Source organism: Lepisma saccharinum, chromosome 13 (genome assembly GCF_977018435.1).
Source record: "Lepisma saccharinum chromosome 13, izLepSacc3.1, whole genome shotgun sequence".
In the NCBI taxonomy this organism is placed as follows: Eukaryota; Metazoa; Arthropoda; class Insecta; order Zygentoma; family Lepismatidae; genus Lepisma; species Lepisma saccharinum.
The window spans coordinates 15343211-15359814 of record NC_139241.1 but is presented as its reverse complement, the minus strand read 5'-3'; the positions used below and the strand labels follow the sequence as shown (position 1 = coordinate 15359814).

At 34.6% G+C, this 16604-nt stretch overlaps 8 non-coding genes across 8 annotated transcripts; all 8 read left to right on the top strand.

Annotated features, from left to right (window-relative positions):
- The first annotated feature begins 1317 nt into the window (after positions 1–1317).
- Positions 1318–1435, top strand: LOC145997768 (U5 spliceosomal RNA). The gene has a single exon (XR_014443161.1). It is a non-coding gene; the product is annotated as a U5 spliceosomal RNA (small nuclear RNA).
- A 1556-nt stretch (positions 1436–2991) lies between these two features.
- On the top strand, positions 2992–3109 carry LOC145997525 (U5 spliceosomal RNA). Its single transcript, XR_014442928.1, has one exon. It is a non-coding gene; the product is annotated as a U5 spliceosomal RNA (small nuclear RNA).
- A 1562-nt stretch (positions 3110–4671) lies between these two features.
- On the top strand, positions 4672–4789 carry LOC145997844 (U5 spliceosomal RNA). The gene has a single exon (XR_014443233.1). It is a non-coding gene; the product is annotated as a U5 spliceosomal RNA (small nuclear RNA).
- A 1562-nt stretch (positions 4790–6351) lies between these two features.
- LOC145997669 (U5 spliceosomal RNA) lies at positions 6352–6469 on the top strand. The gene has a single exon (XR_014443065.1). It is a non-coding gene; the product is annotated as a U5 spliceosomal RNA (small nuclear RNA).
- Positions 6470–8031: 1562 nt separating this feature from the next.
- Positions 8032–8149, top strand: LOC145997842 (U5 spliceosomal RNA). The gene has a single exon (XR_014443231.1). It is a non-coding gene; the product is annotated as a U5 spliceosomal RNA (small nuclear RNA).
- Positions 8150–9711: 1562 nt separating this feature from the next.
- LOC145997839 (U5 spliceosomal RNA) lies at positions 9712–9829 on the top strand. The gene has a single exon (XR_014443228.1). It is a non-coding gene; the product is annotated as a U5 spliceosomal RNA (small nuclear RNA).
- Positions 9830–11392: 1563 nt separating this feature from the next.
- Positions 11393–11510, top strand: LOC145997809 (U5 spliceosomal RNA). The gene has a single exon (XR_014443199.1). It is a non-coding gene; the product is annotated as a U5 spliceosomal RNA (small nuclear RNA).
- A 1561-nt stretch (positions 11511–13071) lies between these two features.
- LOC145997838 (U5 spliceosomal RNA) lies at positions 13072–13189 on the top strand. The gene has a single exon (XR_014443227.1). It is a non-coding gene; the product is annotated as a U5 spliceosomal RNA (small nuclear RNA).
- The last annotated feature ends 3415 nt before the right edge of the window (positions 13190–16604 follow it).

The following is a 16604-nucleotide window of genomic DNA, read 5'->3' as shown; positions in this document are numbered from 1 at the left end:
TTACCAATCGTGGGTTTAAATGTCTCTTCTTTGCCAATCTGTGCATTACAGTCACCTAACAGAATTTTCATATCATACTGGGAAAATTTATCAAAGATCTGTTCTAACTCTGCATAAAAATCATCTTTAGTACTATCATCTTTATCTTCCGTTGGTGCATGTATGTTTATTAAAATAATTTTACACCACCTACCCTGTAAAACTGCATATGATATCCTATCATTAATAAATTCTACTGTTTTAAGAGCCGAGATAATTCTATTATTTATGAAAAAGCCTGTTCCAAAATTATGATTTTCAGTACCACCATAGAAAAAGGTATAATTTTTAGTTTTACAATTCCCTTCTCCTGGCCACCTAACTTCCTGGACAGCTACTACATCTAATTTATACTTCACTATCTCATTAACTGTACACTGAAATGCCCCAGGCCGGTAAAGGCTCAGAACATTCCAGGTGCCTAATTTAATATCCTTATTCCTAACGTAGATTTTATCCTTAGTCCAGGGACCTCCCAAAGTAGTCCCCACCCGGATATCCGAACGGGGGACTATTTTACCTCCGGAATATTTTACCTTGGGAACATCCATGGCCTTATATTTCTGTTTCTTGACATGTCTTTTTACAGTGCAGAGTTGTCAGCTCTACGCCTAACCCCCAATATGAATGGAGGAACTACTACACAAGACAAACACTTATTTCTTTCTCTCTAATTTACAATTGTCGAAACGTAACTTGCTTTGATGCCGAGAATTATTACGTTAAGTAATTTCCACGGAACTATCTTGTTTTATATTCATGGCTATTGCCCAATCTATACTAAATTTCGAGATTCCATCACTACATATATACGTGCAAGAATCGCATGACATGAAAGTGACCCGTCACAACCGAAATAACTGCGGTAATTTTCTTTCTTGCTTCGGTTTGGTTTCTTTACGAAACATTATTAAGCATGCTTGTGGGAGAAACCCGAAAGTGTAATAGTCTTGTATATGAGAACAGGTAAACTGAAAATTCTTTGTGAAATGGAATTTGTTGCCAAAGTACAAGTTCCCACTAGTTGAAATGGTGGCCGAGAGATGGCAGAATTTGCTGTCGGTTTATCATTTGTGTACGTTGGTCCGTGCACATGACGCAAATTAGAAATCGGCACGGATTTATATCCTTATTCTCTCGTTTTAAGAAACGAAAATCACACAAAACGAGGTTTTATGTTTCAACAAGTAAAACAGCAATTTCCTACGGAACCTACACGTTCCCATGAGCAGTGAATAGAACTGCAACATAGGCTAGGAAAAATTGGTGGCCTGGAAACAACTCTGGTTTCCGTTCATAAGCAAAAATCTTTCGCCTTTTACTAAAGATTTCCGTGGAGGGGAACAACAAACGAGTCTAATATTATTTTTTATAAAGGCTTGGTACAAACTGAGCCCGATTAGCAAACACAACGAAAACTGTAGGTGGAAATGTGTGCTCAGCTTGATAATCTCTCACCTTCTGAAATTTGCATGCAGGAGGATCTGTATGGGCGCTTGCTGCTAATTTTCCAAATGCTCTTGTCATTTCACAACGAAGCCGAACATGGAAATGACTTCACAGGGAGGATTGTATGGAAATAGAGTTAGCATGATCAAAACAAAGTGTTTTAAACAATATGTTTTCTCCGTTTAAAACATATTTCTTTGTTTATTTCAAATGTTTAAACAAAGCGTTTGAAACATGTTTCTTTTAAGATTTGTTTAAAACACATTTTGATACTTGACGTTTGATAGTTTGTGATTATTTGTGTGTTTTGTAACTACGCGTTTTCCTTAAATGAGTATCATTCTCTTTATTGTGCATTAGAATCTGCTCAGTGGTTCAAAATGTACATCAAATAACACACATATGGTGATGAATACCGTGGGCCACGTTTAAAATTCATGGGTATGATTTATGCAGATGTTTAAGATTTTGATCCATTCACGATGATAATTAATCAGAAGTTACCACTTGGACTCAGTGGGGCCTGGAAACTTTGGATTAGTTGGAGCTTCTCGAACAGCGTACAGGCGAGATTTAAGACTAACATAAATGTGTATTTTAAGAAGTTAGTCAAGCGTTTGCTTGTAATATGAACACAATCAATCCTTGGATGTTCTACAAATACATTATTTTTCATTATTCTTAAAAAAATGTCATCTTGGCATTTTGTTTAAAAGTTTTATTTTTTTAAAAAAAATATATCCTTTTCGACAAATCAACATTAAAAGCATGTTAAAACAAACAAAAGAACACAAATTTGCCAACCCTCTATGGAAGTAATATTGTGAAAAAGAAGTCGTTAGCGTATGATAGGAAATTTTGGAACACAAAATTCCTTTTACTTATTTCTTTCTCTCTAATTTACAATTGTCGAAATGTAACTTGCTTTGATGCCGAGAATTATTACGTTAAGTAATTTCCACGGAAATATCTTGTTTTATATTCATGGTTATTGCCCAATCTATACTAAATTTCGAGATTCCATCACTACATATATACGTGCAAGAATCGCATGACATGAAAGTGACCCGTCACAACCGAAATAACTGCGGTAATTTTCTTTCTTGCTTCGGTTTGGTTTCTTTACGAAACATTATTAAGCATGCCTGTGGGAGAAACCCGAAAGTGTAATCGTCTTGTATATGAGAACAGGTACACTGAAAATTCTTCGTGAAATGGAATTTGTTGCCAAAGTACAAGTTCCCACTAGTTGGAATGGTGGCCGAGAGATGGCAGAATTTGCTGTCGGTTTATCATTTGTGTACGTTGGTCCTTGCACATGACGCAAATTAGAAATCGGCACGGATTTATATCCTTATTCTCTCGTTTTAAGAAACGAAAATCACACAAAACGAGGTTTTATGTTTCAACAAGTAAAACAGCAATTTCCTACGGAACCTACACGTACACATGAGCAGTGAATAGAACTGCAACATAGGCTAGGAAAAATTGGTGGCCTGGAAACAACTCTGGTTTCCCTTCATACGCAAAAATCTTTCGCCTTTTACTAAAGATTTCCGTGGAGGGGAACAACAAACGAGTCTAATATTATTTTTTATAAAGGCTTGGTACAAACTGAGCCCGATTAGCAAACACAACGAAAACTGTAGGTGGAAATGTGTGCTCTTGCTCAGCTTGATAATCTCTCACCTTCTGTGATTTGCAGGCAGGAGGATCTGTATGGGCGCTTGCTGCTAAATTTCCAAATGCTCTTGTCATTTCACAACGAAGCCGAACATGGAAATGACTTCACAGGGAGGATTGTATGGAAATAGAGTTAGCATGATCAAAACAAAGTGTTTTAAACAATATTTTTTCTCCGTTTAAAACATATTTCTTTGGTTCTTTCAAATGTATAAAAAAACGTTTGAAACATGTTTCTTTTCAGATTTGTTTAAAACACATTTTGATACTTGACGTTTGATAGTTTGTGATTATTTGTGTGTTTTGTAACTACGCGTTTTCTTTAAATGAGTATCATTCTCTTTATTGTGCATTAGAATCTGCTCAGTGGTTCAAAATGTACATCAAATAACACACATATGGTGATGAATACCGTGGGCCACGTTTAAAATTCATGGCTATGATTTATGCAGATGTTTAAGATTTAGATCCATTCACGATGATAATTAATCAGAAGCTACCACTTGGACTCAGTGGGGCCTGGAAACTTTGGATTAGTTGGAGCTTCTCGAACAGCGTACAGGCGAGATTTAAGACTAATATAAATGTGTATTTTAAGAAGTTAGTCAAGCGTTTGCTTGTAATATGAACACAATCAATCCTTGGATGTTCTACAAATACATTATTTTTCATTATTCTTAAAAAAATGTCATCTTGGCATTTTGTTTAAAAGTTTAATTTTTTTAAAAAAAATTATATCCTTTTCGACAAATCAACATTAAAAGCATGTTAAAACAAACAAAATAACACAAATTTGCCAACCCTGTATGGAAGTAACATTGTGAAAAAGAAGTCGTTAGCGTATGAAAGGAAATTTTGGAACACAAAATTCCTTTTACTTATTTCTTTCTCTCTAATTTACAATTGTCGAAACGTAACTTGCTTTGATGCCGAGAATTATTACGTTAAGTAATTTCCACGGAACTATCTTGTTTTATATTCATGGCTATTGCCCAATCTATACTAAATTTCGAGATTCCATCACTACATATATACGTGCAAGAATCGCATGACATGAAAGTGACCCGTCACAACCGAAATAACTGCGGTAATTTTCTTTCTTGCTTCGGTTTGGTTTCTTTACGAAACATTATTAAGCATGCCTGTGGGAGAAACCCGAAAGTGTAATCGTCTTGTATATGAGAACAGGTAAACTGAAAATTCTTCGTGAAATGGAATTTGTTGCCAAAGTACAAGTTCCCACTAGTTGGAATGGTGGCCGAGAGATGGCAGAATTTGCTGTCGGTTTATCACTTGTGTACGTTGGTCCGTGCTCATGACGCAAATTAGAAATCGGCACGGATTTATATCCTTATTCTCTCGTTTTAAGAAACGAAAATCACACAAAACGAGGTTTTATGTTTCAACAAGTAAAACAGCAATTTCCTACGGAACCTACACGTTCCCATGAGCAGTGAATTGAACTGCAACATAGGCTAGGAAAAATTGGTGGCCTGGAAACAACTCTGGTTTCCCTTCATACGCAAAAATCTTTCGCCTTTTACTAAAGATTTCCGTGGAGGGGAACAACAAACGAGTCTAATATTATTTTTTATAAAGGCTTGGTACAATCTGAGCCCGATTAGCAAACACAACGAAAACTGTAGGTGGAAATGTGTGCTCTTGCTCAGCTTGATAATCTCTCACCTTCTGAAATTTGCATGCAGGAGGATCTGTATGGGCGCTTGCTGCTAATTATCCAAATGCTCTTCTCATTTCACAACGAAGCCGAACATGGAAATGACTTCACAGGGAGGATTGTATGGAAATAGAGTTAGCATGATCAAAACAAAGTGTTTTAAACAATATGTTTTCTCCGTTTAAAACATATTTCTTTGTTTATTTCAAATGTTTAAACAAAGCGTTTGAAACATGTTTCTTTTAAGATTTGTTTAAAACACATTTTGATACTTGACGTTTGATACTTTGTGATTATTTGTGTGTTTTGTAACTACGCGTTTTCTTTAAATGAGTATCATTCTCTTTATTGTGCATTAGAATATTCTCAGTGGTTCAAAATGTACATCAAATAGCACACATATGGTGATGAATACCGTGGGCCACGTTTAAAATTCATGGCTATGATTTATGCAGATGTTTAAGATTTAGATCCATTCACGATGATAATTAATCAGAAGCTACCACTTGGACTCAGTGGGGCCTGGAAACTTTGGATTAGTTGGAGCTTCTCGAACAGCGTACAGGCGAGATTTAAGACTAATATAAATGTGTATTTTAAGAAGTTAGTCAAGCGTTTGCTTGTAATATGAACACAATCAATCCTTGGATGTTCTACAAATACATTATTTTTCATTATTCTTAAAAAAATGTCATCTTGGCATTTTGTTTAAAAGTTTTATTTTTTAAAAAAAATTATATCCTTTTCGACAAATCAACATTAAAAGCATGTTAAAACAAACAAAAGAACACAAATTTGCCAACCCTGTATGGGAGGAACATTGTGAAAAAGAAGTCGTTAGCGTATGAAAGGAAATTTTGGAACACAAAATTCCTTTTACTTATTTCTTTCTCTCTAATTTACAATTGTCGAAACGTAACTTGCTTTGATGCCGAGAATTATTACGTTAAGTAATTTCCACGGAACTATCTTGTTTTATATTCATGGCTATTGCCCAATCTATACTAAATTTCGAGATTCCATCATTACATATATACGTGCAAGAATCGCATGACATGAAAGTGACCCGTCACAACCGAAATAACTGCGGTAATTTTCTTTCTTGCTTCGGTTTGGTTTCTTTACGAAACATTATTAAGCATGCCTGTGGGAGAAACCCGAAAGTGTAATAGTCTTGTATATGAGAACAGGTAAACTGAAAATTCTTTGTGAAATGGAATTTGTTGCCAAAGTACAAGTTCCCACTAGTTGAAATGGTGGCCGAGAGATGGCAGAATTTGCTGTCGGTTTATCATTTGTGTACGTTGGTCCGTGCACATTACGCAAATTAGAAATCGGCACGGATTTATATCCTTATTCTCTCGTTTTAAGAAACGAAAATCACACAAAACGAGGTTTTATGTTTCAACAAGTAAAACAGCAATTTCCTACGGAACCTACACGTTCCCATGAGCAGTGAATAGAACTGCAACATAGGCTAGGAAAAATTGGTGGCCTGGAAACAACTCTGGTTTCCCTTCATAAGCAAAAATCTTTCGCCTTTTACTAAAGATTTCCGTGGAGGGGAACAACAAACGAGTCTAATATTATTTTTTATAAAGGCTTGGTACAAACTGAGCCCGATTAGCAAACACAACGAAAACTGTAGGTGGAAATGTGTGCTCTTGCTCAGCTTGATAATCTCTCACCTTCTGTGATTTGCAGGCAGGAGGATCTGTATGGGCGCTTGCTGCTAAATTTCCAAATGCTCTTGTCATTTCACAACGAAGCCGAACATGGAAATGACTTCACAGGGAGGATTGTATGGAAATAGAGTTAGCATGATCAAAACAAAGTGTTTTAAACAATATGTTTTCTCCGTTTAAAACATATTTCTTTGTTTATTTCAAATGTTTAAAAAAACGTTTGAAACATGTTTCTTTTCAGATTTGTTTAAAACACATTTTGATACTTGACGTTTGATAGTTTGTGATCATTTGTGTGTTTTGTAACTACGCGTTTTCTTTAAATGTGTATCATTCTCTTCATTGTGCATTAGAATCTGCTCAGTGGTTCAAAATGTACATCAAATAACACACATATGGTGATGAATACCGTGGGCCACGATTAAAATTCATGGCTATGATTTATGCAGATGTTTAAGATTTAGATCCATTCACGATGATAATTAATCAGAAGCTACCACTTGGACCCAGTGGGGCCTGGAAACTGTGGATTAGTTCGAGCTTCTCGAACAGCGTACAGGCGAGATTTAAGACTAACATAAATGTGTATTTTAAGAAGTTAGTCAAGCGTTTGCTTGTAATATGAACACAATCAATCCTCGGATGTTCTACAAATACATTATTTTTCATTATTCTTAAAAAAATGTCATCTTGGCATTTTGTTTAAAAGTTTTATTTTTTAAAAAAAAATTATATCCTTTTCGACAAATCAACATTAAAAGCATGTTAAAACAAACAAAAGAACACAAATTTGCCAACCCTGTATGGAAGTAACATTGTGAAAAAGAAGTCGTTAGCGTATGAAAGGAAATTTTGGAACACAAAATTCCTTTTACTTATTTCTTTCTCTCTAATTTACAATTGTCGAAACGTAACTTGCTTTGATGCCGAGAATTATTACGTTAAGTAATTTCCACGGAACTATCTTGTTTTATATTCATGGCTATTGCCCAATCTATACTAAATTTCGAGATTCCATCACTACATATATACGTGCAAGAATCGCATGACATGAAAGTGACCCGTCACAACCGAAATAACTGCGGTAATTTTCTTTCTTGCTTCGGTTTGGTTTCTTTACGAAACATTATTAAGCATGCCTGTGGGAGAAACCCGAAAGTGTAATAGTCTTGTATATGAGAACAGGTAAACTAAAAAATCTTTGTGAAATGGAATTTGTTGCCAAAGTACAAGTTCCCACTAGTTGAAATGGTGGCCGAGAGATGGCAGAATTTGCTGTCGGTTTATCATTTGTGTACCTTGGTCCGTGCACATGACGCAAATTAGAAATCGGCACGGATTTATATCCTTATTCTCTCGTTTTAAGAAACGAAAATCACACAAAACGAGGTTTTATGTTTCAACAAGTAAAACAGCAATTTCCTACGGAACCTACACGTTCCCATGAGCAGTGAATAGAACTGCAACATAGGCTAGGAAAAATTGGTGGCCTGGAAACAACTCTGGTTTCCGTTCATACGCAAAAATCTTTCGCATTTTACTAAAGATTTACGTGGAGGGGAACAACAAACGAGTCTAATATTATTTTTTATAAAGGCTTGGTACAAACTGAGCCCGATTAGCAAACACAACGAAAACTGTAGGTGGAAATGTGTGCTCTTGCTCAGCTTGATAATCTCTCACCTTCTGAAATTTGCAGGCAGGAGGATCTGTATGGGCGCTTGCTGCTAATTTTCCAAATGCTCTTGTCATTTCACAACGAAGCCGAACATGGAAATGACTTCACAGGGAGGATTGTATGGAAATAGAGTTAGCATGATCAAAACAAAGTGTTTTAAACAATATGTTTTCTCCGTTTAAAACATATTTCTTTGTTTATTTCAAATGTTTAAACAAAGCGTTTGAAACATGTTTCTTTTAAGATTTGTTTAAAACACATTTTGATACTTGACGTTTGATAGTTTGTGATTATTTGTGTGTTTTGTAACTACGCGTTTTCTTTAAATGAGTATCATTCTCTTTATTGTGCATTAGAATCTGCTCAGTGGTTCAAAATGTACATCAAATAACACACATATGGTGATGAATACCGTGGGCCACGTTTAAAATTCATGGCTATGATTTATGCAGATGTTTAAGATTTAGATCCATTCACGATGATAATTAATCAGAAGTTACCACTTGGACTCAGTGGGGCCTGGAAACTTTGGATTAGTTGGAGCTTCTCGAACAGCGTACAGGCGAGATTTAAGACTAACATAAATGTGTATTTTAAGAAGTTAGTCAAGCGTTTGCTTGTAATATGAACACAATCAATCCTTGGATGTTCTACAAATACATTATTTTTCATTATTCTTAAAAAAATGTCATCTTGGCATTTTGTTTAAAAGTTTTATTTTTTTAAAAAAAATATATCCTTTTCGACAAATCAACATTAAAAGCATGTTAAAACAAACAAAAGAACAAAAATTTGCCAACCCTCTATGGAAGTAATATTGTGAAAAAGAAGTCGTTAGCGTATGATAGGAAATTTTGGAACACAAAATTCCTTTTACTTATTTCTTTCTCTCTAATTTACAATTGTCGAAATGTAACTTGCTTTGATGCCGAGAATTATTACGTTAAGTAATTTCCACGGAAATATCTTGTTTTATATTCATGGCTATTGCCCAATCTATACTAAATTTCGAGATTCCATCACTACATATATACGTGCAAGAATCGCATGACATGAAAGTGACCCGTCACAACCGAAATAACTGCGGTAATTTTCTTTCTTGCTTCGGTTTGGTTTCTTTACGAAACATTATTAAGCATGCCTGTGGGAGAAACCCGAAAGTGTAATAGTCTTGTATATGAGAACAGGTAAACTGAAAATTCTTCGTGAAATGGAATTTGTTGCCAAAGTACAAGTTCCCACTAGTTGAAATGGTGGCCGAGAGATGGCAGAATTTGCTGTCGGTTTATCATTTGTGTACGTTGGTCCGTGCACATGACGCAAATTAGAAATCGGCACGGATTTATATCCTTATTCTCTTGTTTTAAGAAACGAAAATCACACAAAACGAGGTTTTATGTTTCAACAAGTAAAACAGCAATTTCCTACGGAACCTACACGTTCCCATGAGCAGTGAATAGAACTGCAACATAGGCTAGGAAAAATTGGTGGCCTGGAAACAACTCTGGTTTCCGTTCATAAGCAAAAATCTATCGCCTTTTACTAAAGATTTCCGTGGAGGGGAACAACAAACGAGTCTAATATTATTTTTTATAAAGGCTTGGTACAAACTGAGCCCGATTAGCAAACACAACGAAAACTGTAGGTGGAAATGTGTGCTCTTGCTCAGCTTGATAATCTCTCACCTTCTGAAATTTGCATGCAGGAGGATCTGTATGGGCGCTTGCTGCTAATTTTCCAAATGCTCTTGTCATTTCACAACGAAGCCGAACATGGAAATGACTTCACAGGGAGGATTGTATGGAAATAGAGTTAGCATGATCAAAACAAAGTGTTTTAAACAATATGTTTTCTCCGTTTAAAACATATTTCTTTGTTTATTTCAAATGTTTAAACAAAGCGTTTGAAACATGTTTCTTTTAAGATTTGTTTAAAACACATTTTGATACTTGACGTTTGATAGTTTGTGATTATTTGTGTGTTTTGTAACTACGCGTTTTCTTTAAATGAGTATCATTCTCTTTATTTTGCATTAGAATCTGCTCAGTGGTTCAAAATGTACATCAAATAACACACATATGGTGATGAATACCGTGGGCCACGTTTAAAATTCATGGCTATGATTTATGCAGATGTTTAAGATTTAGATCCATTCACGATGATAATTAATCAGAAGCTACCACTTGGACTCAGTGGGGCCTGGAAACTTTGGATTAGTTGGAGCTTCTCGAACAGCCTACAGGCGAGATTTAAGACTAACATAAATGTGTATTTTAAGAAGTTAGTCAAGCGTTTGCTTGTAATATGAACACAATCAATCCTTGGATGTTCTACAAATACATTATTTTTCATTATTCTTAAAAAAATGTCATCTTGGCATTTTGTTTAAAAATTTAATTTTTTTAAAAAAAATTATATCCTTTTCGACAAATCAACATTAAAAGCATGTTAAAACAAACAAAAGAGCACAAATTTGCCAACCCTGTATGGAAGTAACATTGTGAAAAAGAAGTCGTTAGCGTATGAAAGGAAATTTTGGAACACAAAATTCCTTTTACTTATTTCTTTCTCTCTAATTTACAATTGTCGAAACGTAACTTGCTTTGATGCCGAGAATTATTACGTTAAGTAATTTCCACGGAACTATCTTGTTTTATATTCATGGCTATTGCCCAATCTATAGTAAATTTCGAGATTCCATCACTACATATATACGTGCAAGAATCGCATGACATGAAAGTGACCCGTCACAACCGAAATAACTGCGGTAATTTTCTTTCTTGCTTCGGTTTGGTTTCTTTACGAAACATTATTAAGCATGCTTGTGGGAGAAACCCGAAAGTGTAATAGTCTTGTATATGAGAACAGGTAAACTGAAAATTCTTTGTGAAATGGAATTTGTTGCCAAAGTACAAGTTCCCACTAGTTGAAATGGTGGCCGAGAGATGGCAGAATTTGCTGTCGGTTTATCATTTGTGTACGTTGGTCCGTGCACATGACGCAAATTAGAAATCGGCACGGATTTATATCCTTATTCTCTCGTTTTAAGAAACGAAAATCACACAAAACGAGGTTTTATGTTTCAACAAGTAAAACAGCAATTTCCTACGGAACCTACACGTTCCCATGAGCAGTGAATTGAACTGCAACATAGGCTAGGAAAAATTGGTGGCCTGGAAACAACTCTGGTTTCCGTTCATAAGCAAAAATCTTTCGCCTTTTACTAAAGATTTCCGTGGAGGGGAATAACAAACGAGTCTAATATTATTTTTTATAAAGGCTTGGTACAAACTGAGCCCGATTAGCAAACACAACGAAAACTGTAGGTGGAAATGTGTGCTCTTGCTCAGCTTGATAATCTCTCACCTTCTGAAATTTGCATGCAGGAGGATCTGTATGGGCGCTTGCTGCTAATTTTCCAAATGCTCTTGTCATTTCACAACGAAGCCGAACATGGAAATGACTTCACAGGGAGGATTGTATGGAAATAGAGTTAGCATGATCAAAACAAAGTGTTTTAAACAATATGTTTTCTCCGTTTAAAACATATTTCTTTGTTTATTTCAAATGTTTAAACAAAGCGTTTGAAACATGTTTCTTTTAAGATTTGTTTAAAACACATTTTGATACTTGACGTTTGATAGTTTGTGATTATTTGTGTGTTTTGTAACTACGCGTTTTCTTTAAATGTGTATCATTCTCTTTATTGTGCATTAGAATCTGCTCAGTGGTTCAAAATGTACATCAAATAACACACATATGGTGATGAATACCGTGGGCCACGTTTAAAATTCATGGCTATGATTTATGCAGATGTTTAAGATTTTGATCCATTCACGATGATAATTAATCAGAAGTTACCACTTGGACTCAGTGGGGCCTGGAAACTTTGGATTAGTTGGAGCTTCTCGAACAGCGTACAGGCGAGATTTAAGACTAACATAAATGTGTATTTTAAGAAGTTAGTCAAGCGTTTGCTTGTAATATGAACACAATCAATCCTTGGATGTTCTACAAATACATTATTTTTCATTATTCTTAAAAAATGTCATCTTGGCATTTTGTTTAAAAGTTTTATTTTTTTAAAAAAAATATATCCTTTTCGACAAATCAACATTAAAAGCATGTTAAAACAAACAAAAGAACACAAATTTGCCAACCCTCTATGGAAGTAATATTGTGAAAAAGAAGTCGTTAGCGTATGATAGGAAATTTTGGAACACAAAATTCCTTTTACTTATTTCTTTCTCTCTAATTTACAATTGTCGAAATGTAACTTGCTTTGATGCCGAGAATTATTACGTTAAGTAATTTCCACGGAAATATCTTGTTTTATATTCATGGCTATTGCCCAATCTATACTAAATTTCGAGATTCCATCACTACATATATACGTGCAAGAATCGCATGACATGAAAGTGACCCGTCACAACCGAAATAACTGCGGTAATTTTCTTTCTTGCTTCGGTTTGGTTTCTTTACGAAACATTATTAAGCATGCCTGTGGGAGAAACCCGAAAGTGTAATAGTCTTGTATATGAGAACAGGTAAACTGAAAATTCTTCGTGAAATGGAATTTGTTGCCAAAGTACAAGTTCCCACTAGTTGAAATGGTGGCCGAGAGATGGCAGAATTTGCTGTCGGTTTATCATTTGTGTACGTTGGTCCCTGCACATGACGCAAATTAGAAATCGGCACGGATTTATATCCTTATTCTCTCGTTTTAAGAAACGAAAATCACACAAAACGAGGTTTTATGTTTCAACAAGTAAAACAGCAATTTCCTACGGAACCTACACGTTCCCATGAGCAGTGAATAGAACTGCAACATAGGCTAGGAAAAATTGGTGGCCTGGAAACAACTCTGGTTTCCGTTCATAAGCAAAAATCTATCGCCTTTTACTAAAGATTTCCGTGGAGGGGAACAACAAACGAGTCTAATATTATTTTTTATAAAGGCTTGGTACAAACTGAGCCCGATTAGCAAACACAACGAAAACTGTAGGTGGAAATGTGTGCTCTTGCTCAGCTTGATAATCTCTCACCTTCTGAAATTTGCATGCAGGAGGATCTGTATGGGCGCTTGCTGCTAATTTTCCAAATGCTCTTGTCATTTCACAACGAAGCCGAACATGGAAATGACTTCACAGGGAGGATTGTATGGAAATAGAGTTAGCATGATCAAAACAAAGTGTTTTAAACAATATGTTTTCTCCGTTTAAAACATATTTCTTTGTTTATTTCAAATGTTTAAACAAAGCGTTTGAAACATGTTTCTTTTAAGATTTGTTTAAAACACATTTTGATACTTGACGTTTGATAGTTTGTGATTATTTGTGTGTTTTGTAACTACGCGTTTTCTTTAAATGAGTATCATTCTCTTTATTTTGCATTAGAATCTGCTCAGTGGTTCAAAATGTACATCAAATAACACACATATGGTGATGAATACCGTGGGCCACGTTTAAAATTCATGGCTATGATTTATGCAGATGTTTAAGATTTAGATCCATTCACGATGATAATTAATCAGAAGCTACCACTTGGACTCAGTGGGGCCTGGAAACTTTGGATTAGTTGGAGCTTCTCGAACAGCGTACAGGCGAGATTTAAGACTAATATAAATGTGTATTTTAAGAAGTTAGTCAAGCGTTTGCTTGTAATATGAACACAATCAATCCTTGGATGTTCTACAAATACATTATTTTTCACTATTCTTAAAAAAATGTCATCTTGGCATTTTGTTTAAAAGTTTAATTTTTTTAAAAAAAATTATATCCTTTTCGACAAATCAACATTAAAAGCATGTTAAAACAAACAAAAGAACACAAATTTGCCAACCCTGTATGGAAGTAACATTGTGAAAAAGAAGTCGTTAGCGTATGAAAGGAAATTTTGGAACACAAAATTCCTTTTACTTATTTCTTTCTAACTAACTAACTAACTCTCTAGCCTTCTTAAACCCGAAGGTTCATGGCTGCAGCAACATAGGCCTTCCATCTGTCCCTATCTTGAGCAAGATCTATATACTCTTTCCCATCCCTACCGATTTCCTTTAGGTCCATCTCAACGTTGTCCCTCCATCTTCGTCTTGGCCTTCCTACAGGTCTCTTACCATCTGGTTTCCCAACAAGAATTCTGTAAACTCCTCTTTCCTCTCCCATTCGTGCCACATGGCCTGCCCACCTAAGTCTTCTTGATTTAATTATTCTAATAATATCTGGACACGAATACAAATTATGTAGTTCTAAATTATGTAACCTTCTCCACTCACCTGTCTCCTCATCCCTTTTAGGTCCAAAGATTTTCCTAAGGATCTTATTTTCAAATACTCTCAATTTATGTTCCTCTTTCAATGTAAGGGACCAAGTTTCACACCCATATAATACTACAGGCAAAATTACTGTTTTGTATATTTTAACTTTTAGTTTCTTAGATATTAAACGAGAAGACAAAAGTTTATGAAGTGAGAAGTAACATGCATTTCCTGAATTGAGCCTACTTTTTATTTCCTCTTTAATATAATTTTCATTTGTTAATATTACTCCTAAGTATTTGAATTTGGAAACTGGTTCAAACGAGTTGTTATCAATAATTAGATTTTGATTATTACCTAACACTTGGTTTCGGCCTGTAAGCATATATTTAGTTTTCTCTTTGTTAACTTCCAAACCTATCTCTTTAGCAGTTTTGAAAAATATTTTAGCATTATTCTTAATTGTATTCACATCATCCCCCAGTAAGTCTACATCATCTGCATATGCTAACAACTGAGTCACACCATTTAATTTTAGTCCTTCTTTAGTTTCTCTTACCTTCCTTACAGCATATTCTAAGGCAAAATTAAAGAGCAATGGAGATAATGCATCTCCTTGTTTTAACCCATCATGAATTGTAAATTTGTCAGACATATTATTACCCACACGAATTTTACTTTCTGTTTCACTGGTGCATATTTTTATCATACTAACAAGCTTCTTAGGTATTCCAAACTCTACTAATATATTATATAATTTATCTCTTTTGACCGAATCATATGCTTTTTTGAAATCAATGAATAGCTGATGGACATTTTGATTATATTCCCACTTTTTTTCAAGTGTCTGTCTGATGTGAAAAATTTGATCTGTAGTTGATCTGTTACGTTTAAATCCACATTGATAATCACCTATAATTTCATTAGCATATGGGGTTAGTCTTGTTAAAAGAATGTTAGACAATATTTTGTATGTTGTTGAGAGTAGAGAAATTCCACGGTAATTACTGCAGTTCATTTTATCACCTTTTTTAAACACAGGAACAATTATGGATTCTTTCCACTGTTGAGGGATTTCTTCTTTATTCCATATTAAGCAAATTAATTTATGAATTTGACATATTAATGAATTTCCACCATATTTAATTAACTCAGCTGGTATTAAATCAATGCCAGGTGCTTTGTTATTCTTTAGCCTTTTAATAGCATCTTTAACTTCAGTCAAGTTAGGTTCTGGAACTAAAGGTTCTGCTGTGTATACTTCATTTACTTCTGATTTATCTCCTACATGGACATTTAAAAGGTCATTAAAGTAGTTCTTCCATCTATTTAGAATATCGCTTGGGTCAGCTAGAAAATCACCGTCTTTATCTTTTATCAAGTTTACTTTAGGTTGCCACCCCTTTCTAAATTCATTTACACCTTTATATAAATCTCTGATATTTTTATTTTTGCTGTTTGTTTCAATTTCGTTAATTTTACTTTTCAAGTAATCTCTTTTTTTTACTTCTGAAGGTGCGGTTAACTTCTCGCTTTATTCTATTATAATTGTTTAGATTTGTATCATCAGAGTTATTTAACCACCTAAGTCTAGCCTGATTTCTTATTTCTATTAGATTATGACATTCATTATCAAACCATGGTTTACTTTTTCTTGGTTTATGGTATCCTATACTTTCTTTAGATGCTGATTCTATTGCATTACGTATGTGCTCCCAATTCTTATTTACGTCTGTTTCATTTATATTTTCATCATCATTTAAATCCTGCAAAACATCAAATCTATTTGACAGTTTAATTTGGTAATCTTTCTTAATTCTTTCATCAGCAAACTTTCCTGTATCAAATTTTATAACTTTTAGATTTTGTTGCTTATGATTTATCACTGAGAGTCTTTGTCTTAATTTAGCAATTACTAAATAATGGTCACTGGCACAGTCAGCACCTCTATGTGTACGAACGTCAATTATACTAGTATGCCTTCTCTTATCAATGAGAATATGATCTATCTGATTATGAGTTTTACCATCTGGAGAAGACCAGGTATATTTATGGATATTTTTATGTTTAAAAGTGGTACTTTTCACAATTAAATTCTTTGAGGTTGCAAAAGTAATCAATCTTATACCATTATCA